The following is a 25,488-nucleotide window of genomic DNA, read 5'->3' as shown; positions in this document are numbered from 1 at the left end:
TTTCTCTTACAACCTTTAGGATCGTCTCTTTATCCTTACTTCTTTTTATTGTAACTATGATGTGTCTTGGTGTCTTCATGTCTGGGTTGATTCTGTTTGGGACTCTCTGGGCTTCTTGAATCCTAATGTCCTTTCTGTTGTTTAGGTTTGTGAAGTTTTCTTCTATAATTTCCTCTAGAATGTTTACTTCCCTTCCTCTCTTTCTTCCTCTGGTAGGCCAATTATATGAATGTTAATTATTTTGAAATCATCCCATATATATCTGTTGTTGCTTCAGTGTCTCTCAATCTCTTTTTGAGCTCTTTCACCTCTTTCTTAGTTTTCTATAGCTCATCTTCTGTCTGGCTAATTCTGTTTTCTGCTTCTGTTTATCTGCTTTCCCTTCCCTCATCTTCTTTCTTCACTTCAGTTATAGTATTAGCTTGTTCTGCTAACTGGCCTTTTAACTCAGGTACTTCAGCTTTCAGTTGTCTAATTACCTCAAGGTAACCAGTATTTTCCTTGAAGGTCTCTTCTGTTTTTTCCCTATTTATGATAGCCCTTTCCTCCATAGTTGTCTTTGTTTCTGTGATTATTAGGTTTATTATTGCATGCATACTCTTCATATCCATGGTTACTTCGGACTGGTTTGGAGCTTCTTCTGGGCTCCTGTCCTGATTCATTGTGGTAGCAGTTAGTTGCTCTTGATTTAACCATTTTTTTTAATTGATGTAGTTTTTATTTTCCTGTTCTGTGGTTCTTCTGTTGTTTTTTTTTTTGAGTAAAAGCAAAGATATACTAAATACTTTTCACAAATGCAGTCACCAACCTCAGAAATAACAACAATAGCAACTAAAGTAAGGACTGATGCAGTTCAACCAATACCAGTTAGCCAAACAAAACCTCCAGTCCAAGAAAAAAATAGCAACAAAGACCAAAAGAGAAGAAAGAAAAAGGAAAAAAGGGAAAGCAAGAATAGACAGTTATGCAAATCTACTGTCCACTATAAATTCTAGGGATAGCAAGTGGAGAAAGGGAAGGATAAAAGAGAGTCTCTCTCTCTCTCTCTCTCTCTGTCTCTCTCTCTCTCTGTCTCTCTCTCTCTCTCTCACACACACACACACACACACACACACACAGAGTCCACTCCAAGTCAGATTTCTTCCCCAAAATAATTCACAAGTGAGTATCAGTGAATTCAGAAAGAGTTGTTATTATTTATTTATTTATTTTGAATTAGCTAGGAGGAGAGAAAAAGGAGAGTGGAGGGAAGAGGGAGAGAGAAACAAGTTTCTCTCAGAATGGATTGTACATCCAGCCATCTATCAATGGAAAAAAAAACAACAATAGTTAATTTTGGTTAACCTTAAGGAGGAGGAGGGAAAAGGGATACATGTATATAATAATAGTAATAATAAAACCCTAATAATCAGTCCGGACTGGCTGCAAGCAGCCAACTAGAAGAAGTATCCAAAAAACAACAACAACAACAACAACAAAAACCCAGGTAGTCTTTCCCAGGCAGAGTTGAGGCTCTGATTAGCCATTTGTATTCTCACTCACATAGAGCTCCAGACACGAGAGAGAGAGAGAGAGAGAGAGAGAGAGAGAGAGAGGAGGAAAACAAAAGGAAAAAGGCTTAAAATGATACCCCTAGTGAGACAGGAACCTTGGTAAAGAAAGTAGCTCAGAGGGAAGCCTGCTAGGAGTGGCTTTTCAGCCCCTGGGGGCTGGTTCTGTGATGGGGGGGGTGAGTTCAGAAATAATCAAGCCAAAGATTTTCCTTTATTTTTCCTTTTGGCTTCTATTTGACAGCTCAAGGGCTATAGGACTCATTTTTAATGCCACCCTGACCACCCCTTGTTCACCCTCCTACTGATGGCCCAGTATCCTACCCTATCCAGAGAATCCCAGGTTTTAGGCTGCTTCTTTTTTGGAGCTCACGCCAACTGTTGTTTCCAAGTTGCCATCTTGCCCCCCCCCAACAAATCAGTTATTTAAATTAATATTTATATTGTTAAATATATATGGGTTCTCAACTGATAAATATTTTACTATAGTTGTGCTAAGAACTGAATACAAGTTACAGTGTTTATAAACATTGCTTAAGTCTATATTCATTTGCTATTATTATCATTTTTGAGATGCCAGGAATGAAATCCATGGAATGAAAGTAGACACTCTACCACTGAGCACACTTTGGTCCTAAACAATGTTTGTTATTTTAAGACTTCTGAAATATTCAAAAAAAGTAAAGTACTGGTACAAATAAAATATGGGCTCATATTTAGTATACACACATACATAGATGAATATCACTTATTGCAGCGACAAAAGAATAGCACTAGTAGAACATGATCTTGATAGATTGAGGTCACAACATTTATATCTCTTTTTTTAATTAATCATACTATTTAAAATTGTTTATTTATCCTTTCCAAGTTTCTACAATATTTACTTACATATCATTATTAGAGTTAATGATTTAAACAATAATTCTTTTATTCCTATAAATCTCCTGCACTTGATTTACTTAAACATATTTATTTTTTATTACCATCAGGGTTACTGCTGGGGCTTGGTGCCTTCTCAACAAATCCACAGTTTAGGTGGCCATTTTTTTTTCTTTCCTTTCTTATTTGCATAGAGGCATAAAGAATTATAAGAGTAGAGGGAGATAGAGAGGAAGAGAGAGACAGAGAGGGACACCTACCTGTACTACTGCTTCAAAGGAAAGCTTTTCCCTAGCAAGTGGAGCCTGGAGGCCTGAACCTGTAACCTTGAACATAATAATGTGTATACTCTACTGGGTGCAGCACTACCTTGACCCTTAATTTAATTTTAATGGAATTATATAATTATGTTGGATTACTTATATAACTATTCTGTAGTAGTATATTACTCTGTATATGATTTTCATATTTTTTAGGATTCTAAGTATCATTAGACTGGAATCACTGGCACTGGCTCAAAATCTGGCCATATGTTATGGTCACTATTATAAATCTACTGTCTTGCCTACAAACTTGACTCTATCTAAGTGATGTGTGATTTGCTAATGGTTTTCAGTTTCAGCTTAGGATGATCCTTAAAACAGTCCAAAAAAAAAAAAATAAACAAACAAACATGTTTTCATTATGTTAAAGAGAAATACAATAATTTTACAGCACTTTAGTTATTTATCTTCAGCTCTCTATCTTGTTTGAAATTATCAATGTTTTTAAAATTCATATATATATACAAATAAACGAAGAGTCATTTGTAAGTAATAGGTTCAAGTTCAACCCTCACTGCATTGAAGAAATCTTCAGCTCTATGGAAAAAAGTTTTACTGCTATTGTTTCTCTTTATCTCTTTCTCAGTGATTCTTCATTCTCTCTCTCTCTCTCTCTCTCTCTCTCTGTGTCTTTCTCTCTCTCCTGAAAATACAAATAAAACATTGACAGAAGACATGAATCAAACATCTCTGATCGTTCCATTGGTTTTGCTCCCTTCCACCCACTCTTAGCTGTGGGTAACTACTAAGATCATTTTATTTTCCTTGGCTAAACAAGTTTTGCATTTGGTGCATTACTACATTTGCAAAAAAGTGAGTATTATTATTATTCTTATGCTAGAAATGTATCTAAAAATTTTCAGCTGTGGGAGTCAGATGGTAGTGCAGTGGGTTAAGCGCATGTGGCAAAGCGCAAGGACCAGCATGAGGATCCTGGTTTGAGCCCCGGCTCCCCACCTGCAGGGGAGTTGCTTCACAGGCAGGTCTGCAGGTGTCTGTCTTTCTCTCCCCCTCTATGTCTTCCCCTCCTCTCTCCATTTCTCTCTGTCCTATCTAACAATGATGACAACATCAACAACAATAATAATTACAACAACAATAAAACAACAAGGGTAACGAAAAGGAAATAAATAAATACTTTAAAAACTTTCGGCTGAGCAATAAAGCAATTCAATTAAAGCTTGTTCAAATACTATATCTTGAAAACATATTTTATGATGTAATTTTTTCCACCAGTTGTAGAAATGTCTTCAACTCTCTTAACTACTAGGATTCAAGTCTTCAACATCAATTGTGAGGTTATAAATAATCTCAAAACTTGAATCAGAACAACTGGTCAGGATATGGTCTATTGGGTAAACTCCATCAGTTCTAATGTAACCCAGGGACTCTCCAGTTGGATAATTTTGTTCCTTAAGGGAAATCTAACCAAGTAAGGAGGTTTTTTTTTTTTTTGTCTTCACATCTGGGAAGAGCTGGGGAGAAAGGTGGCTCTACTGATATTTAATGGGTAGAGATTCAGGATGATACTAAACATTGTCCATCACTAATAGAACTGTTCAATTTAAAATATGATTTCACTCATAGGTGGATTTAAAAAATACTGATTTAATATTGATTTACAAAATTATAAGATAACAGGAGTATAATTTCATACATTTTCCATCACCAGAGTTCTGTCCCCATTCCCTCCATTGGATTAGTTCTCCCAAGATCAGATATGGGTGGCTACTATTTCTATAACTATTTCTATATATTTATATATACATATATACATATATATGTCACTTTTCCATATGCTTCTCTTCATTTCTAGGTCACATCTACTACTTCTGCGTGTCTTTCTTATTTATTTATTTATTTATTTATCCCTCTTCTCTCTCTGGATCCTGATGGAATTGCAGTTTATAGTTCTCTCGTCATCTTCCTCTAACATTTCACCCCTTCTATGAGTGTGGACCAAATACTTTATGGGGTGTAGAAGGTGGAAGATCTAGGTTTTGTAATTGCTTCTCCAGTGGACATGGATTTTGGCAGATTGATCCATACCCCCAGCTTGTTTCTATCTATCACTAGTGGGGTAGGGCTCTGGAGAGGTGAATTTCCAGGACACATTGGTGAAGGTGTCTGCCCAGGAAGTTCAGGATGAAATCTGAGCAGCATCCACAACTTGATGGCTGTGGCTTAGTGAGTTTCTGGAGAGATCCTGCTTGTATATTGTTAAGTTTTCAGTTGACCTGTTGTTGTTGTTGTTTGTTTTGTTTTTTCCCCTAGTTTAAAATGAAAGCAATCTGAATGCGCTCCTTTTCTCCCACCTTCCCATAGGTGGAACTGAAGAAACAAGTAAAGAAAGAGAAAATTCACTGTAAAAACAGGATTTGGTGTGATGTATTGCACTGAAAAAAAAAATGGGGAAGGTGGGGGAAAGGAAGGATTGACTGGGACTTGGGGGACCTTCTACATTATGGTGGAGAAGAAGCTAAGTTGACTGTGAGAGTGTTATGCAAACACCTATCACAAGGAGATGAGAAAGCCATTAAACTTGCTTACCTTTAGAATGAGAATACTGTAGTCACAATTCCTACATTGTGAAGTTATACTGAATTAACATACTATTAACTATTGATCATCAAACCTGGGAAATAAATACTCCAACAATGGCAGTTCTTATGTTAACTTTGTACCCAGATTGTTTTGTACACTTGTGGTGTACAAACTATTTAACTGCTCATAACACTAATATCTGTCCTTGACTATTTTAGCATGGTGACAAAATAAAATTAATCAATTGTTGGTAATCGAATTCCATTAGTTTCTTAACATAATTAGCATCACTGCGTAGTATATTGGCAAAATGTCATCTGATTGTCTTGTTAAGGGACAGGAGGTACCTGGAGGGCACTGCCCAGAAAATGGGAGTTGTGGCAGGTGTGGATTAGAAAGATGGAGGCGGGGCTTGTGTGTTAAAAAGCTAGATCTGTGGGCTTCTAGCTCTCTGTCTGGCCAGATCATGTGAGTGCTACCTCTGATATCTCTCTCTCTCTCCCTCCTCTCTCTCTCCCTCCTCCTCTCTCTCTCTCTCTCTCTCTCTTTGCTCTCTCACTCTCTCTCTTTCTCTCATCTCTCATGAACTAACATGAATATTCTCAATTTTCCCGAATATAATTTAAAACTGCTGAAAATCATGCTCTCTCCTGAATTCTTTATTGAAATAACATGATGACCTTTTTTAAATGTTGGGGAAACAAACATCAGGCCCTCTTTCCCTCCCATAACACTCAGGACAAGAGAGAGAGAGAGGCAAAGATAATACTCAGATGATGATTTTGGTCTGCATTGTTATATTTTGTTAGCTTTTACAGTTGCTTTATTTCCCGTATCCCCATTCAGTAATGTCCTCTTATGTACAGTAACGTGTAGTAAATATTAACATAAAAGCACTTCATTTCATAGTAAGAATTCTTTATAGGTACAATGTTTGACTTAAAGAAATTTAATCATTCTTAGATTTATTATAGCAGTGCCAGGTTCAGATAGAAAATAATCTTCCTCTCAGTCCAGCAACTTGTTTTTGACTTAAGAATGCTATTGCTGATTGTTTTTTATCTTTCTGAGTTCTGATTGCTTCAAACTACACTTTATAACTTTCTAGTCCATCATGTTTTTTTCTCATATTGCTTTTAGAAATTTCTGTTCACCTGTTTTGTTTTATTTGCTTTCCTAAGGAAATAAATGAGGAGACCTGAATTCTTTTTTAAGGTAGCAGTCTTCAGCTGAATATCTTTCCTTGTGAGCCAGGAAGTAGGCTGACATCAAAAGTCCTGGATAGATTTAATCTGCATTGAAATGTACTTTATTTCTTAAAACCGAACTAATTGAGAACTGTGTTCTGACTACAACTTTTATTCCACCACTTCTTTCACAGCTGCCCAATTTACCAAGGAAAAGGCACAGCTTTCATCCAGATGCAGTCTTTTCATAGGCAAAAACTGTAAGGAGTCTTGAGAACTAAATAAAGCAATGGAGAATACATTGTTTTAAAAGGGTAGCTCCAGAGTCAAAGCAATGAAAATGTTCATAAGTACTCAAAATGACAGAATCTTATTTCATTTCATTAAAAACTCCTTGACCATGTTTGAAATGAAAGAAAACTCATGTTTTTAAATACTTCTTATCAGTACTGTCTTGGCATATAATGTATATACTATTTCCTAAAATTTTTTAAAGGTCTTATTTATTCATGGAAAGATTGGAGGAGAGACTGAAAGAACCAGATATCACTCTGGTACATGTGTTGCCGGGGATTGAACTTGGGACCTCATGCTTGAGAGTCTAGTGCTTTATCCACTGTGCCACCTCTCAGACCACCCTAAATATGTTATTTATCTCTGAATCCACCTGAGAAACTTCTGATCAATATTAAGAAGATTGTTATAGGAACATATGCAATATGTTGATTTCCATTAACAAATAACCTTTTTCATAGAGAAAATAGTTAAATTTTGGTAATTATCTTGATAATGAAGGATGATTTACTTTTACTAATGCAGAAATTTTCTCTAAATCAAATAAATTATGACTTACACATGAACATTTAATAAAATTATGTTTTAAAGAATTAACCATATACCGTTTGCCAAAAAAATGTATTTTAGTGACTTTAACTCATAGGATGAACATCATTTAAAATATTTTATGACTTTTTCTAGATTTCAAGTGATAATGTAGGACATATGGCTTTTTTTTTTTAAGATCTGTCCTTAGAGAGTTTCAGTATGGCACCAAAATAATCTGTAAATTTGAAGTAAAGCATTTTCCTTTGATAAACTGCATGATGGTACAACTTTGAAAAAAATTAGACAAAAATATTTTCTTTGGACTGATTTCTATTCACTGAACATTGACTAAGTGGAAAACTATGATAACTAGTCATTTATTCATCCATGTATGATGAGTTTATCAATGTCAGTCACTCTATAGAAGTTCACTTAATTTTAATATGCAATTGATTAATGATTTAATAGTCATCTGCATATTAGTAATAGTTAGCATAAAATTCCACAGCACTCCCACCACCAAAATTCTGTGGCCCCACCCACTCTAATGGTAACCCACATACTTCTCCCAAGGCCATAGATATAACTTAATTATATAGGTGTATATATTTTTTCATGTGTTTTACTCTATATTCCAATTATGAATGAAACCATACCTTCCCACAGTGTCTTTCATTTCCTTAGTTACTTCACTAATCATAGTCAGTGCTAATCTCTTTCATTTAGTCCCAAAGGACACACCAAAATCTTATTTTCTTTCACTGCTGAGTAGTATTCCATAGAAAATATGTCTATGACCTCTTTTTTTGTGTGTGTATTTATAAGATGTGAATTAGTGATTTTTATTCCATGTTAGAGGATTTTTCACTAGCTCTAATTATTTTTTCATAGTAGTCCCCTCATTAATATTTTAAATTTTTAATCAGGAAAGCAAAAAGGCATGTATCAGAGAAGCATGAGCCCATTTTGGCAAAGATGTCTGACCCTGTGTGGAAGCTGATGCCCATTTTTATTCAATTCCAAGGCCTTTCTTTCTCTTCTGTTCTAAGCCATACTTACACTTAATAAAATTTCTGGGTATCCTTCTTTTATCTCCTTGCCTCTCAGATAAGAGAAACAATGCTTGACTTTTTCATGTGTTCTCTAGGTCCTCTTCCCTCTCAGTTATGGTAGTGATTTACTCTAAAAGTGAATTAATAAGGCCCATGTGTTAAACAACAAATGCAATCACTTAACTATAGAAATGTAAAGTGTTTTAACAGAGTATTGCTTAACTCTTTGAAGCAAGTATCCAGTAGCATCAGAGATTAATAAATAGAATTCATATGGAGTGGGAATATTAGAGGACATTCAAATTAACTGAAACAGATTTTCAAAATGTGAACGTACATTGTATAAGGAAAATTGATGCATTTGAGAAATACCTATTAGTTTAGAATGTCCATGATGTAGAATCTATGGGTATATGGCACAAGAGTTTGAATTAGGGAAGGGATAAGTGTAAAGTCCACACCCCAGCTAGTAGATGAAAGGACTCAAACCATTAAATGGAGGAAGGAGAATCTCTTCAATAAATGGTGTTTGAAAACTTGATTAGAATATGAAAGTGAATGAAATTAAATCATTTCATATTGACATGCACAAAAATCAACTCCAAGTGGATCAAAGACATGGACATCAGATTAGAAACTATCAAATACATAGATAAAAACATTGGCAGAACACTTCAATATCTATGCTTCATGACGGTCCTTGAAGACTCATATCCAACAGAAAAGGAAACTAGAAAAACAGATCAACAAGACTACATCAAACTAAAAAAATCTGCATCACAAAGGATACTTCCACCCTAACAGAAATACACCTTATGTTATGGGAGAGGATACAACACACATCAGATAAAGGGCTAATAACCAAAATACATAAAGAGCTCAGTGAACTTAACACTGAAAAAAAAAAAAAAAGAAAGAAAGAAAATAAAGATATGGACAAAAACTTCACCAAAGAAGAAATACAGAGGGCATACAAGCTTAAAAGGTGCTCAAAGTCACTGATCATCAGAGAAATGCAAATAATGACAAGAAGATTCTACTTTACACTCGTGAGAATGGCAGACACTAGAAAGTACAGCAATGACAAATGTTGGAAAGATATGAAGAAAAGGGAATACTTCTGCACTGACGGTGGGACTGTACATTGGTCAAACCTTTGTGGAAACAGTCTGGAGACTTCTCAGATTCTCTATGATTCAATAATTTCTTTCCTGAGAATTTATCCAAAGGAAACAAAAACACCTATCAGAGGAGATCTATGTATACCTATGTCTATAACAGCACAATTTATAATAACCAAAACCACATGCCCAAGAACAGATGCATGGAAAAACAACAACAACAATAACAAACAAACAAAAATCTTTAGTATTATATACACACTAGGATGTCACTCTACTAGGCTATTAAAGATGACAAGGCTGTGATCTTTCATCTTGGATGCAACTAGAAGACATCATGTTAAGTGAGATAAGCCACAAAAAGAAGAACAAGTACTAAATGATCTCACTTATCAACATGACCTTGGTAAATAGGGACAAAGAGGAAGAACACAAAGTAAAACATGGACTGGGCATAGTGTTGTATCAAAGCAAAGCAATTGGGGGAAGAGAGGGTAGGAGTAGTGGAAGGGAACTTTGGAGTCCTGGTGTATAATGAAATTGATCCATATATCAATGACTACACTGTACAACATTAACCCCCTCAAAAACAAAATAACCTATAAAATAATAATATATAATACTTTCAAAGTTAGGAAAATATAGAAACCATTGAAATGTTTAAGGTTATTAAACTGAAATATTTAAAGTTATTAAGCAGATAATACATTATATCCATTGTGTTAAGTTCTTAATACTAATTCATATGGAGCGGATTGGGTCTGAATCGTGGTAGACCACTTGGGTGAGAGAAAGTTAACAATAGCTCAACTAAAGTAGTAACTCAGGAGGACAAAAAATATGTAATTTTTAGTTTTGGGACCTGTGATATGGCTCATATGGACAGTATGCTGGTCTGTCATACTTGTGAGTCAGGGTTGAACTAAAACCCTACTACACTGAAGGAAGCTTTGGTGTTGTGGTCTTTCACTGTCTCTCTCTCACTGACTTACTAGAAAGCCAACACAAAATAAGTTAACTTTTTCTAAATAAAAACGTCCAACTTATTCATTTGATGTCAGTTTAAATGAAAAGAAAACTAAAATGACTTCTAAGTTTTGATAATTACCTAATTACCTAATATCTAATACCTTTGCACAGTGGCAGTATCGTAGCCAATGAGGTTTATCCAAGGCGCAATTATTGCTAATTGAAAACTTTTCTACTACCTTAAATTTTATTAGCATTTCCACTTTTAAAACTGTTTTTTTCTTGTAAGAAAATCAAATGACTGCCTTGGAAAGTAAAAAAAAAAAAAAAAAAGGATTAAGTTCTCAATGTATAATTTAAGTTACTGGATAATGAATAAATATACATAACCATTTAATTTTATATATTAACTAATATTTAGTAAATTAATAAATTAAACTTTATTACAAAATAATTTACATTTCAAGTAGTTCACCAGTGCACATCAATATATATTCTCTATTGACTATCATTTATTGCAAATGTAAATTACAGAAAATCCAATTCAAACTAATGTTGAAAAAACTGTTTTCCAGTAGTACAATAAATAGTGATATTTTCAGGTAATGTTTATTAGAGATGCAAAAATATTTCCTCTTATGATATCAAGAATATTCAGGGTGTATGGCAGTAATTGTATTTTCTCTGTATTATTGCCAGCTTTTTTTTTTTTAAGTTTTGGACTGATACATCATATGAATTATTTTATTTTATTTTATTATTTTATTTTATTTTTATTTAAGAAAGGATTAATTAACAAAACCAAGGGTAGGAGGGGTACAATTCCACACAATTCCCACCACCCAATCCCCATATTCCACCCCCTCCCCTGATAGCTTTCCCACTCTCTATCCCTATGGGAGCATGGACCCAGGGTCATTGTGGGTTGTAGAAGGTGGAAGGTCTGGCTTCTGTAATTGCTTCCACTCTGAACATGGGCGTTGACTGGTCGGTCCATACTCCCAGTCTGCCTCTCTCTTTCCCTAGTAGGTTGGGTCTCTGGGGAAGCAGAGCTCCAGGACACATTGGTGGGGTCTTCAATCCAGGGAAGCCTGGCCGGCATCCTAATGACATCTGGAACCTGGTGACTGAAAAGAGAGTTAACATACAAAGCCAAACAAATTGTTGAGCAATCATGGACCCAACTTGGAATAGTGGAGAGGAAATGTTAGGGTGGTACTCACTGCAAACTCTAGTGTACTTCTGCTTTCAGGTATATATTTTGCAGTAGTTTATGGATACGTGTGAACATATGCTCTCTCTCACAGAAACTGGTGTATATCTAGGTTTTGGGACTTTGTTAAAAAGTGAACCACCTGAGATGGAATTAGAGTATACTATGAAAGGAAAGGTCTCACCCGAGTAATGAAGCTAAAGAGTTGTCATTCCACACGTGAAGTCTATGGACACAGTCTGAGCTGAAGAATGTTGAGGCGGCCATCATTGCATTGATTAGGTTGTGTTCGGCAGATGCAATATTATTTGATATGGATTGGGAGAGGCATACGGGAAAGTGGGCCCTATCTAAGGGTTCCAGGACTGGGGGAAGTAGAGGCTCTATAGTGGAGATGTGAGGTTCCAGCTGTCTTAGGGTTCAAAAAGACAATGGATAGTTAATGTTATCATCACATTATTGGTAATTGGGTTAACTTTGAAAAGTCCTTTTGTTAGGGTTTGCTGTACAGTACCCAGTATCTTGTATATAGCTGTGCTATTGGTTGCTTCTGATCTACTTGGTCTAGGCTTTTGAGAGAGTCTGCATATCAAATACACAGCCTATATATTAAAAAGACTCAGTCTGGGTTTTAAAAAATTTTGAGACATACAATTAATTTTCCCCCTCTCATATTAATTAACTAGTGATGTATATGACTACATTTTACTAGGAGTGTACATAAACACCATTCCCACCACCAAAAGACTATGACCTATCCCTCCCACCCACTCTCACCCCCCACTGGCCCAGGAAGTTGCATGTCTACCCCTCAGGGTTTTTACTTTGGTGCCCTAATTACAATTTGGTCAGGTCCTGCTTTTAGTTTCCCTTTCAGATATTCTTACTCAACTTCTGTTGATGAGTGGGATCATCCCATACACATCTTTATATTTCTGACTTAGCTCATTTAACATAATTCCTTCTAGCTCTTTCCAAGATGGGTCAGAAAGGTGGGTTCATTGTTCTTGATAGCTGCATAGTATTCCATTGTGTATATATACCACAGCTTTCTCAGCCACTCATCTGTTGATGGGCACCAGGGTTACTTCCAGGTTTTAGCTGTTATGAATTGTGCTGCTATGAACATAGGAGTACACACCTCTTTTTGTTGGGTGTTATGGAATCTTGGGGTATAAGCCCAGGAGAGGAATTACTGAATCATATGGAAGGTCCATGTCTAGCCTTCTGAGAGTTTTCCAGACTGCTCTCCACAGAGGCTGTACCAATTTACATTCCCACCAATTCAAAAGGGTTCCTCTGTCCCTACAACCTCTCAGCATTTGTTGCTGCTGTCCTTTTTGATGTATGCCATTCTTACAGGAGTGAGGTAGTATTTTAATGTTGTCTTAATTTGCATTTCTCTGACAATCAGTGACCTAGAGGAGTTTTTCATATGTTTGTTAGCCTTTTGGATCTCCTCTAAGGTGAATGTTTTGTTTATATCATCTGCCCATTTTTGGATGGGGTCATTTGATTTTTTGGTGCTAAATTTGCTGAGCTCTTTATATATTTTGGTGATTAGTTTCTTGTCTGATGTCTGGCATGTGAAGATCTTCTCCCATTCTGTGAGGGGTCTCTTTGTTTGTTTAATAGTTTCTTTGGATGTGCAGAAGTTTTTCAATTTGATTTAGCCCCATTGGTTTGTTTCTTCTTTAGTCTTCCTTGCAATTGGGTTTGATTCATCAAAGATGTCCTTGAGGTGTAGGTGGGAAACTGTTTTACCAAAGTTTTCCTCTTAGTATTTGATTGTTTGTGGTCTGACATCCAGGTCTTTGATCCATTTGGAGTTGATTTTTTTTCTGGTCAAATAAAGTGGTTCAATTTCATTCTTCTGCATGTTATAACCCAGTTTTCCCAGCTCCATTTATTGAAGAGAGCCTCCTTCTTCCATTTAATGCTTTGGGCCCCCTTATCAAAGATTAGATGCCCATAGGTGTGGGGATTTATTTCTGGGCTTTCACTTCTGTTCCTCTGGTCTGTGTGCCTATTTTTGTTCCAGTACCATGCTGTTTTGATGATGATGGCTTTATATTATAGTTTAAGGTTTGGGAGTGTGATGCCTCCATTTCTGTTTCTTCTCCTCAAGATGGTTTTGTCAATTCTATGTGTTTTCAGGTTCTAGAGAAATGATTGTAGTGTTTGTTCTATTCTCTTAAAGAAGCTTGGTGGAACTTTGATGGGTATTGCTTAAATTTGTATATAGCTCTGGGGAGAATATTCATTTTGATGATATTTATTCTTCCAATCCATGAGCATGGGATATCTTTCCATTTCTTGGTATCAATTTCTATTTCCTTGAGTAGCGACTCATAGTTTTCAGCATACAAGTCTTTCACTTCTTTGGTCAACTTTATTCCTAGGCATTTGATTGATTTTGCTGAAACAGTAAATGGGAGTGATTTCTGGATGTCTTCTTCTTCTTCAGATTTAGTGTTTGCATAAATAAATGCGACTGATTTTTGTACATTGATTTTTGTAGCCAGATACCTTGCTATATTGCCAAATAACTTCCAGTAGTTTTCTGCTGGATTCTTTAGGTTTTTCTATGTATACTATCATATCATCTGCAAATAGTGAGAGCTTGACTTCTTCCCTTCCAATCTGTATTCCTTTGATTTCTTTCTCTTGCCTGATTGCTATGGCAAGAACTTCCAATTCTATGTTGAAGAGTAACAGTGACAGTGGACAGCCCTATCTAGTCCCTAATCTGAGGGGAATGCTTTCAGCTTCTGTCCATTGAGTATGATGTTGGCTGTAGGTTTGCTATATATAGACTCCACTATCTTGAGGAATTTTCCATCAATTCGCATTATTTGTAGCGTTTTGAGCATGAATGGGTGTTGGATTTTGTCAAAGGCTTTCTCTGCATCTATTAAGATTATCATGTGGTTTTTGGCTTTGCTTTTATTGATGGGGTGAATAACATTGATTGAATTATGGATGTTGAACCAGCCTTGCAATCTTGGGATGAATCCCACTTGGTCATGATGAACAAGCTTTTTGATATACTGTTGTATCTGGTTGGCCAAGATCTAGTTTAATATTTTTGCATTTATGTTCTTCAGAGATATTGGTCTGTAGTTTTCCTTTTTTGTTATGTCCCTATCAGCTTTTGGTATCAGGGTGATTTTGGCTTCATAGAAGGTGGAAGGCAGTATTCCAGTTTCTTCAATCTTATGGAAAAGATTAAGAAGTATGGGTACTAACTGTTTCCTGAAAGTATTGTAGAATTCGTTTGTGAAGCCATCTGGTACAGGACTTTTGTTGTTGGGGAGATTCTTAATAACGGTTTCAATTTCTTTGTCTGTGATTGGTGCATTCAGATTTTGTAGTTCTTCTTGGTTCAGTTTTGGAAGGGCATATGCTTCTAGGAATTGTTCCATTTCTTCCAGATTCTCTATCTTGTGGTGTATAGTTCTTTCTAGAAGTTTCACAGGATTCTCTGGATTTCTGTGGTTTCAGTTGTGATATCTCCTCCATTGTTTACAATTCTATTAATTTGAGTCTTCTCTCTTTTTTGTTTGGTGAGTCTGGCTAGGGCTTTTTCAATTTTGTTTAATCTTTCAAAGAACCAGCATTTGGCTTCATTGATCTTTTGTATGCTTCTTTTATTTTCGATGTTGTTTATTTCTGCTCTAATTTTAGTGATTTCTGTCCTCCTGATTGCTTTAGGGTTCCTTTGTTCCTCTTCCTCTAAGTCATTGAGGTGTGCAGTAAGGTCATTCATTTGAGTTTCTTCTTGGTGTTTAATATGTGATTGTATGGCTATAAGTTTCTCTCTCAATACTGCTTTAGCTGTGTCCCAAATATTTTGATAGGTTGTGTCTTCATTTTCATTTGTTTCCAGGAACATTTGAATTTCCTGCTTGAGTGAATCTCTGACCCAGTGGTTCTTAAGGAGTATGTTGTTTAGTTTCCAAATTCTGTGACTTTTAATAATTTTCTGTTTGTTGTTAAATGTTAGTCTTACTCGACTGTGGTCTGAGACGATACTTGGGATGATTTCGATGCTCTTGAATTTATTGATGCTGTCTTTGTTACCTAAAATGTGGTCTATCCTTGAGTATGTGTTATGTGGATTTGAAAAGAAGGTGTATTCCAAGTTTTTGGCATGAAGAAGTCTGAAAATGTCCAAGAGGTCTAGTCTGTCAATCTCTTCATTCAATTCTCTTGTATCTTTGTTGGTTCTCTGCTTTGTTGATCTGTCTAAGTGTGAGAGTGGGGTATTGAAGTCTCCCACTATTATTGTATTACTATTGATGTATTTTTGAAATTATTTTGCTAAGTGCTTGACATATTTAGATGGTCCCTCATTGGCTGCATAGACGTTAATAATTGTTAAGTCTTCTTGGCTGATTGATCCTCTTATTATTATGTAATGTCCTTGCCTATATTTTGTTACTTTATTTAATTTAAAATCTATTGTGTCTGAGATGAGAATGGCTGTTCCTGCCTTTTTTTGTGGTCCCTTAGACTGTATGATAGTTTTCCATCCTTTCACTTTAAGTCTGTATTTATCTTGTTGTGACAGATGGGATTCTTGCAAGCAGCATATGGTTGGGTTATGTTTTCTGATCCATCCCCCCACTCTGTGCCTTTTGATGGGTGAGTTTAAGCCATTGACATTTATTGATATTATGGATTTAATGTATTGTAGTGCCATTGTTCAAAAAAAATGTTTTTTGTTTGCTCTGATATATTGCAAGTATTATAGTGATGTTCTTGTTTATAAGAGGTCTTTTAGAACCTTTTTCAGGGCCGGCTTGGTGATGGTTGCCTCCTTTAACTGTTGTTTGTCTAAGAAGGTTTTGATCCCTCCATCTAGTTTGAATGAAAGTCTAGCAGGATATATTATCCTTGTTGAAACCCTTTTTCATTGAGGACTCAATAGATATCTTGCCATTCTCTTCTGGCTTTTAGAGTTTGAGTGTAGAAGTCTGCAGGTAATCTTATGGGTTTTCCCCTGTATGTGACTTTTTGTTTCTCTCTTACAGCCTTTAGGATACTTTCTTTATCATTGTGACTATGATGTGTCTTGGTGTCTTCAGGTCTGGGTTGATTCTGTTTGGAACTCTCTGGGCCTCTTGAATCTTGATGTCCTTTCTGTTATTCAGGTCTGAGAAGTTTTCTTCTATTAATCCTCTAGAATGTTTGCTTCCCCTTCCTCTCTTTCTTCCTCTGGCAAGCCAATTATATGAATGTTACTTCTTTGAGATCATCCCATATGTGTCTGTTGTTGTTTTCAGTGTCTCTCAATCTCTTTTTGAGCTCTTTCACCTCTTTCTTTGTTTTCTCTAACTCATCCTCTGTCTGACTAATTCTGTTTTCTGCTTCTGTTAGTCTGCTTTCCCTTAACTCATCTTCTTTCTTCATTACAGCTAGTTCATCTTTCAAATCTCTAATTGCCTCAAGATATCAGTATTTTCCTTGGGGGTCTCAACTGTTGTTTCCCTAATACTGCCATTCCTTTCCTCCAATGTTGTTTTCATTTCTGTGATTAATAAGTTTATTATTGCTTGCATACTTTTCTTATCTATGGTTACTTCTGGCTGATTTGTAGTTTCTTCTGGGCTCTTGTCTTCATTCATTGGAGTTGCAGTTTTATTTGTTTTTGATCTACCCATTTTTTTGATTTATGCGTTTCTTTTTTTTTATGCTCTGTTGTTCCTCAGTTGTTGTGTCTTGAGTACAAGCAACACTGTACTAAAAACCTTTATGACAATTGCACTCACCAACCTCAGTAATTACAATAGCAACTGAAGCAAGTATTGGAGCACTTTAATCACTACCAGTTAGCCAAACAATTTCTCCAGTCTGTGAAAAAATATTAACCAAATCCCAGTGAAGAAGAAAGAGAAAAGAAAGAAGGGATAGCAAGAATAGACAGTTATGCTAATCTACTATCCACTGTATATTCTAGGGCTCACAAGAGGGGATAGGGAAGTAGAGTAGCGATACACACATAGAGAGTCCACTCTGAGTCAGATTTCTTCCCCAAAATAATTCACAAATTCAGAAAGGCAAAGAAGAAGGAAGGAAGAAGTGCTTGATAAGATAAAAAAAAAAGAAAAAAGAAACAAGAGAGAGAAAAGATAAAAGATAAAAAAGAGCTGTAATTAAAGAGCAGTGAAAGGAAAGGTTTTTTTTTATTACTTTATTTTTAATTTAATTTAATTTAATTTTTTTTATTAGCTAGGAGGGGGAGGAAGGGGAGAGTCCGTAGAGGAGGTAGGAGTAACGAGACAAGTTCCTCCCATAATAGATAAGTTTCCCACTACCCTATCAATGAAAGATACCCTAAGAGTTAATTCTGATCAACCTACATGGGGGGAGGATGTATGCCTTTATATAATATTAAAGAAAATAGAGCAGGGTAAAAATAACCCTGTCCCAGATTATCTCACACTTCGTGAGCATAGGCAGCTGATTGTTAAGAAACAAAAAAATGGGAGTCGGGCTGTAGCGCAGCGGGTTAAGCGCAGGTGGCGCAAAGCACAAGGACCGGCATAAGGATCCCGGTTCGAACCCCGGCTCCCCACCTGCAGGGGAGTCGCTTCACAGGTGGTGAAGCAGGTCTGCAGGTGTCTATCTTTCTCTCCTCCTCTCTGTCTTCCCCTCCTCTCTCCATTTCTCTCTGTCCTATCCAATAACGACAACAACAATAATAACTACAACAATAAAACAACAAGGGCAACAAAAGGGAATAAATAAATAAAATAAATATTAAAAAAAAAAGAAACAAAAAATAATTAAAAAAAAAACCTCAGTACTAGACAAGGATAGCTGAAATAGACATTTATGCAAATTGACTATCCACTGTATATTCTAGGGGTAGCTAAAGGAGGAAGGGAAGTTGAGCAGAGATACTCTCAGTGAGAGTCCACTCTGAGTCAGATTTCTTCCCCCAAATAATTCCCAAATGTGCATCAGTGAATTCAGTGAATGCACACTGTTTGGTGGTGTGGGGGATGGGGCCTGTGACTTTGGAAGCTGTAGGATTAAGGAAGAAAGCATGACAAGAATGAGAAAAAGAGAAAAAAAAAGAAAGAGAGAAAAAAGAAAAAGATAAGAAAAAGAACAGTAATAAAAGAGTAGTGAATGGAAAGAGTTATTTATTTATTTTTAATTATTTAATTAGCTATGCAGTGTGGGGGGGTGGCTACTTAGAAAGAAAAAAGGCCAAAGCTTTCAGAAGGGAATAGACTTAGAATGAATGATACTTCCTGGTGGGACAGGAATCTTGGTAAAGAAGGAAGCTCAGCAGGGGAGCCTGCTAGGAGCTGGTCCCCAGTGACTGGTTATGGGGGGGGGGAGGTGCACTTTGGGTATTATAATTTAAAAGAAACAAATTTTTTCCCCTTTTTTCTACTCTATTTTTTAACCCAAATTAAGTTATAGTCACCCCCTTGGTGTCACCGCTAGGACCCCTTATTGACTGGCCTACTAAAGGCAGAAAGTCCTACCGTTTCCAGGAGATGTGGTCAGAGCTCAAGCCACTAGCAGCTTTTCAGTCCGCCATCTTCTGGGAACCCCTATTTACAGCTTTAAGAATAAATTTGAAGGCTGTCATCAGTCTCAGTTTTTCTTAACAATGACTATGACTAGAATTCTTATTTCATTTCTCCAAAATCTCGGAAAGATAGAAAGATTTTTATCCCTAAAACTGCACCAAAGCATGTTTAAATTGAGTCATGTGTTTCTTCCTGCATCAATAATCAACCATAGGTAAAAGAGAGGATATTATTATTACTATTACTATTATTATTATTATTTTGATTATAAGTGGGACACTCTTGAGACTTTGAAGCTACACATAGCATCAAATTCAATTGTAAACATTCCTGTGAAATAGAGATAAGATGGTGGCTCTCCCAAAGAACATTGATATATGTTACCAATGGTAAATACAAAGCCGATCAAACAAAATCAAAAACACTGAAGTGAAAAGAAATTGAAACACCTTTTATTTATGACAATTTAAGCTGTTGGTTTAGAAGCATATTAACTTGGTTGGTATATAGGGACAGGTATAGTCTTGAGGGTCTTCAAAGGAATTTCCAACATTGAAGGAATGCGTAGTGAGCTAAATTCTAGCTGAGAATATATTTTTTTGAATGAAAGAGTATTCTAAATTTCAAATAATTTCCAGAATCATAAATGATATCTCATGATAGATTAATTATCCCATATAAGGAGTTGTTCTTTAAATGCTTCTCTTTGCACTTGCCCACATTACAGTTCAGTTGCCATTTATCTTACCCCACACAGTTTCATGAGTTCTTTCTGCACTTTACTCCCACTGACTCAGCATTCCTTTGCTTAGAAGAGCTTGGATAATTTACTGTGTACTCCCACTTAAGGTTATTTATAAAAATCTTTAAATAAAATTACTGTCAAACCTAGAGAATGGCATTGTTAAACTTTCCCACCCAGCAGAGAATTAATTTAGCTCTGCACTTTCACTCTGAATTCAGTCTACTCTTGGTAATCAATATGCATTTCTTAAGAAGCACACTGTGTGCTTAAAAGTATTCTGGGATGTGGGGGGAATACTGACAAACTCAAAGGCATTAAAGGAATCCTCCTCTATCACAAGATCAGTTAAACTTTATTTTTCAAAATACGTTCAATGATAAAATTGCTTCAAGACATGTATTCATTTTGTTTACCACTTACTATTGTGATTCTTTGACTATAGAAATATTTTGTATGTCTTTTATATTGGTAATGCATAGGCCAACTTTGAGACAGTTATCAAATCAGTACTGGAAATACTGGAGTCTATTCCTGAGAAATATAAAGGACAGAAGAAAATTTAGTAGGGACTGGGAGTGTACCAAATAGATAATACATGTTAAATGCATTAGGACTCGATTCAAGAACCTGATCCCCCATGTGTAAGGGGGAAACTTCATAAGCAGTTAAGTAGTGCTACAGATGTCTTTCCTTCTCTACCTTACTCTTGTGTCATGATTTTTCTGTTTCTATCCAATGAATTAATAAAGTATTTTTTAAAAAGAAATATATGTGTATGTATACTTAAGAAAATGTATCTTGGGTTGCCTCCTTCTCACTTAATAATAATTTCCAAATGTCAAATTATGGATTAAAGTAATTCCCTGTCGTAATTTTAACAGATCAAGATAAGGATTAATCACAGTTCAATAAAAATTCACTTTTACTTAATCTAAAATTTTCTTCCTATGTCCTTCTGACTTTAGAGGAGGCTGTAGAGAGGGAAATATTACTGAAGTTGGCTATTAAGCAAGCAGTGCGGGCACTTTTAATATCCAGTGTTAGCAAATGAAAAATTAGCAAGTCTGTTTTTATGCTTTTTAAAGCATTATTTGCAAATAATATTCTAGAAATTGTAATATTGTCTTGCAAGACAACGAGAAAGGATTTTATCTATTCAATTGAATTTTCCTTTCAGGATCTAAATAAATATTACATATCTTAAACTTTCAGAATTTGATCCCACTATCTCTATAGCAGGCTGACTGCTATATCATATAATCCAAGTTAAAGCATACGTTAAATTGAAAGATCAATTGCAAAATATCTTTATATGAACAATTCATTTTTAAAACTTAATTTTATGGTTCCATAATGATCTAAGAATATTACCTTCAAGATACCAATTAAGAGAGTTCTCTCTGCTTTCTATTTGAACATTTGCATAACCATTAATGCATATATGTTAACATAAAAGTATGAGTCTTTAATTTTAGAAAGAATGTTCCCGATAGAAAAGTATTTTACTTACAGAATCCGCCCCCCTCTCTCTCTGTACATACACACACACACACACACACACACACACACACACACAGACAACTTCATACTCAGTGTCAAGAAACTGAAAGTTTTCCCTCTTCACTCCGGTACAAAATGGGGATGCTGACTGCCACCACTACTATTTAATACATGTTCAAGGTATAGCAATTAGGCAAGAGAAAATAATTAAAGGGATATATGTTGAATGGGAAGTCAAACTGTCATTCTCTACAGAAGATGTGAGAATATAACATAATAATAATAATTCAGTGGAAAACTCCTTGAAATTATTAGGCAATATGTAAGGTTACAGGCTATAAAATTAATATAAAAATTATGGGTATTCCTCTATGGAAACACTAAGCTAGAAGAAGAATAGAATCAAGAGTCCATAAATAATTTCTCACAACTATAAACATTTTTGACAATGGGCCCCAAAACATTGCATGGAGACAACAGAGTCTAATCAACAAAGAAATTGCATTGAAACACAACCAGGATTGAATCTGAATCACCGCACATTCATACAAAGTCAAATCAAAATATATCAAGGACAGGGAGTCAGGTGGTATACGTTAAGCATACATGGCGCAAAGCACAAAGAAAGGCATAAGGATCCCACTTCAAGCCCCTGCTCCCTACCTGCAGGGCAGTTGCTTCACAGGTGGTGAAGCCGGTCTGCAGGTGTCTATCATTCTCTCCACCTCTCTGCCTTCAGCTTTCTCTCATCATTTCTCTCTGTCCTATCCAACAACGACAACATCAATAACAACAACAATAATAACTACAACAACAATTAAAAAGGGCAAGAAAAGTGAATATATATGTTCACTTGATATATATATATATAACCAAATACATGGACATTGGACCAGAAGCTGTCAAATACACAGAAGAAAATCTTGACAGAATACTTCAAGATCTATGCTATCAAAATGTCTTCAAGGACTCAAAACCAAAAGGAAGAAAAACAAAACAAAAGAAAAAAACAATGAAATAAATCAATGTGACTACATCAGAAAAAAAAATGAAATAAATCAATGTGACTACATCAGACATCAAGGGGAAACATCATCAAAACAGAAATATAGCCTACAGAATGAGAGGAGGACTTTACATGCCATATGTCAAACAAAAGGCTCACTGTGTTCAACAACAAAATGCAAACCACCCCATTGAAAATGTGGTGAGGCCATGGATATAATTTCAACTGTAAAACAGATTTTAGAGGGCTAACAAACATGAAGAAATGCATGAAGTCACTGGTTATCAGAGAAATGCAAATAGAGGCAAGGTTGAGATCCCATTTGACACCTGTAAGAATGTTAAACATTCAAAAGCATAAAATGACAAGAGTTAGAGAGGATGTAGGGAAGACAGAAAGCTTCTACAGAGATGTTGTGCATGTAAATTGTTTTAATTCCTGTGGAAAAATTATCTGGATATCTCTTAGAAGAGTAGACCTATTTATAACCAGCAATGTGTTTTTTAAAAAATTAAATATCTTTATTTATATATTAGATAGAGATAACCAAAAATTGGGGGGGGCATGTCAGAGAGGGAGAAAGACAGAAAGATACTTGCAGCCCTGTTTCACTTGCAAAGTCTTTCTCCCTGTGGGTAGGATAAGGGGCTGGAATCCAGGTCCTTGCACATTATAACATGTGCACTCAACAAGGCAGGCCACCTTCTGGTTGCAAACAAGCAATGTCTCTCCTGGATATCTATCCAAGGGATACAAAAATAATTATCTAAAGAGACCTATGTATAACAATGTTGATAACAGTTCAATTCGTAATGGCTCAAACTAAGAAGAAACCAAGACGTCCAATGACAGAAAAATGGCTAAAATATTGTGACATACAAACAGTATGGGCTACTACTCAGCTGTTGAAAGTGAAGTCATCTTCTTTGCTTCATCTTGGCTGGTATTTGAGGACATCATATTAAGTGAGGTAATCAAGAAACTATATTCAAGCCACCTCTTCCTCATCTGCTGGGAAAAGCTTCATGTGTGTTGAAGCAAGGCTGCTGTTGTCTGTCTTTCTTGCTATCTCCTACCACCCTCTTGATTTCTTTCTGTCTCTATCCAATATATAAAATAAGATAATAAAAAATTTAAAATAACAAATGGCTTCACTTATAGGTGGAATTAAAAAAACAAACAAACAAAAAAAAGAACTGAAAGGGAAAACACAAAGTAAAACTTGGACTGGGTATGGTGTATTGCACCAAAACAGAGAACTATAGGAAAGGAGGAGAAAAGGGGTGGAAAAAGGGCTTCGTTAGAATCCTGGTACATGGTGATGGAAAAAGACCTAAATTGTGAATGGGGAGATGAGAAATGTTCTCCGAATGTCAACAACTATACTATGAACTATGAACTAACTAGTTCTATGAACTACTAAAACTAAACCCACTTCCATTAAAATTATACACACACACACACACACACACACACACACACACACACACACATCTTTGTTATGTTTTAAAAAATATCTATGAAATTCTTACAAGGTTCCAAGCACTTTTCTAGGAATAATAATATTAAATTTTAAAAAAGACTTGGTTCCTTTCATTATGGACCTTAAAGAATTGTGGGAGAGGGATATCCATCATACTTTCTTTGAAAGTACTCTTTCAAAGAAATACAAATTTGTGATTTTCATGGGAGATTAAATAATAGGGTTAGTTCATCTTTTCATAATTAATGGGAAATCATTTTAAAAGGAAATAAATTCAAGTGATAGCAAGAGTTTAAGTTCCTTAGGGAAACAAATTACTGTGAGGTTGATAAAGACTACAAAGAAAGGTTGTTAGGGTAACTCCATGTTTCTAGACAATAAGGGACATTTACAAGTATTTTCCCTGAATATGATTATTAAATTTATGTGATAAAATATGGCTTTGGCTGAATTTAAGGAATTTAAGGGAATCAACCAGACAGGAGAGTAGATGGCTTAGGGTTCTGTTATAAACATTAGAGACAGAGGTAATCAGGTAGTTGTGATAAAATATCATGTGAAACAGATATTTATAATTACAGATCCTTGAAATAGTATTTAACAAGTATTTAAGATGGTTTGTGATGAACTGTATAGAAAAATAAGCTAGACGTAAGGACAGTTTTTCAGTTCCTGACATAAGTAGCTAGTTAAATAGGGATCTTATTAAATAAGAAGATAATGTTTGAAAAGAAACAAATGGTAAAGAGCACATAATCACATTGAGACAGATTTCCAGATGAAGTTGTTGAAAAGGCAATGGATATAGATACAGACATTTGGAGTTAATATTGGAGTTGAACATTGCTTATATATAGAAATGTATTGAATTTCTGCTTATAGGTCTCAGTTGGTATGTACACTATTGCTACGATAACTTAAAGAGATAGACCGCTTTCTGTGATTACTACATAAGTGATATACAGTGAAAAGAATAACCCAGTTATTCTGAGATGGAAAACTCCTAATGAGAGAAGTAGAGTATGAAGCACAATGGAAAAAAGGAAATGTAAGAACAATAACCATGAAGCGAAGAGAACACATGTAAAATACAAGTGAATGTTACTTATAGACCAAGCAGGATTATGTGTGGAAATAATCAGTGGATTCAGAAAAAGTGAGTTTAATTGGTAAATATAAGAATCATCTTACAGTAGAATTTTACATGGAGTAAATTAGTAACTGCTCAGGATATGAGATAAAAAAATGGAAAGTATGAGTAAAGGTGACTCTATAACTCTTTAAAAATTTTTTTATTTATAAAATGAAAATATTAACAAGACCATAGAATAAGAGGGTTACAATTCCATACAATTTCCACCTCCATAACTCTGTATCACATCCCCCCCCCATAGCTTTCCTATCCCTCTGGGAGTATGGATACAGGATTAATATGGGCCTCTTATAAAAACTTTATCTATGATAATGAAGAATTTCTAACTTCATCATCACTTTTCAGGTGCTTCCAAGAAACTTAAAAAAATCAACTGAAATAA

The 25,488-nt window shown here is 35.4% G+C and overlaps 1 protein-coding gene and 1 pseudogene across 2 annotated transcripts in view; both read left to right on the top strand.

Annotated features, from left to right (window-relative positions):
* The window catches only part of LRRTM4 (leucine rich repeat transmembrane neuronal 4), an 839,426-nt gene that overhangs the window by 137,893 nt on the left and 676,045 nt on the right, over positions 1 to 25,488 (top strand). The gene's annotated exons all lie outside the window — the stretch shown is intronic.
* On the top strand, positions 10,613 to 10,744 carry LOC132537796 (U4 spliceosomal RNA; annotated as a pseudogene).

The sequence above is a fragment of the Erinaceus europaeus genome, chromosome 3 (assembly GCF_950295315.1).
Source record: "Erinaceus europaeus chromosome 3, mEriEur2.1, whole genome shotgun sequence".
Lineage (NCBI taxonomy): Eukaryota > Metazoa > Chordata > Mammalia > Eulipotyphla > Erinaceidae > Erinaceus > Erinaceus europaeus.
Note: the sequence above shows the minus strand (reverse complement) of the source record. Positions and strands in the feature narration are given on the sequence as shown.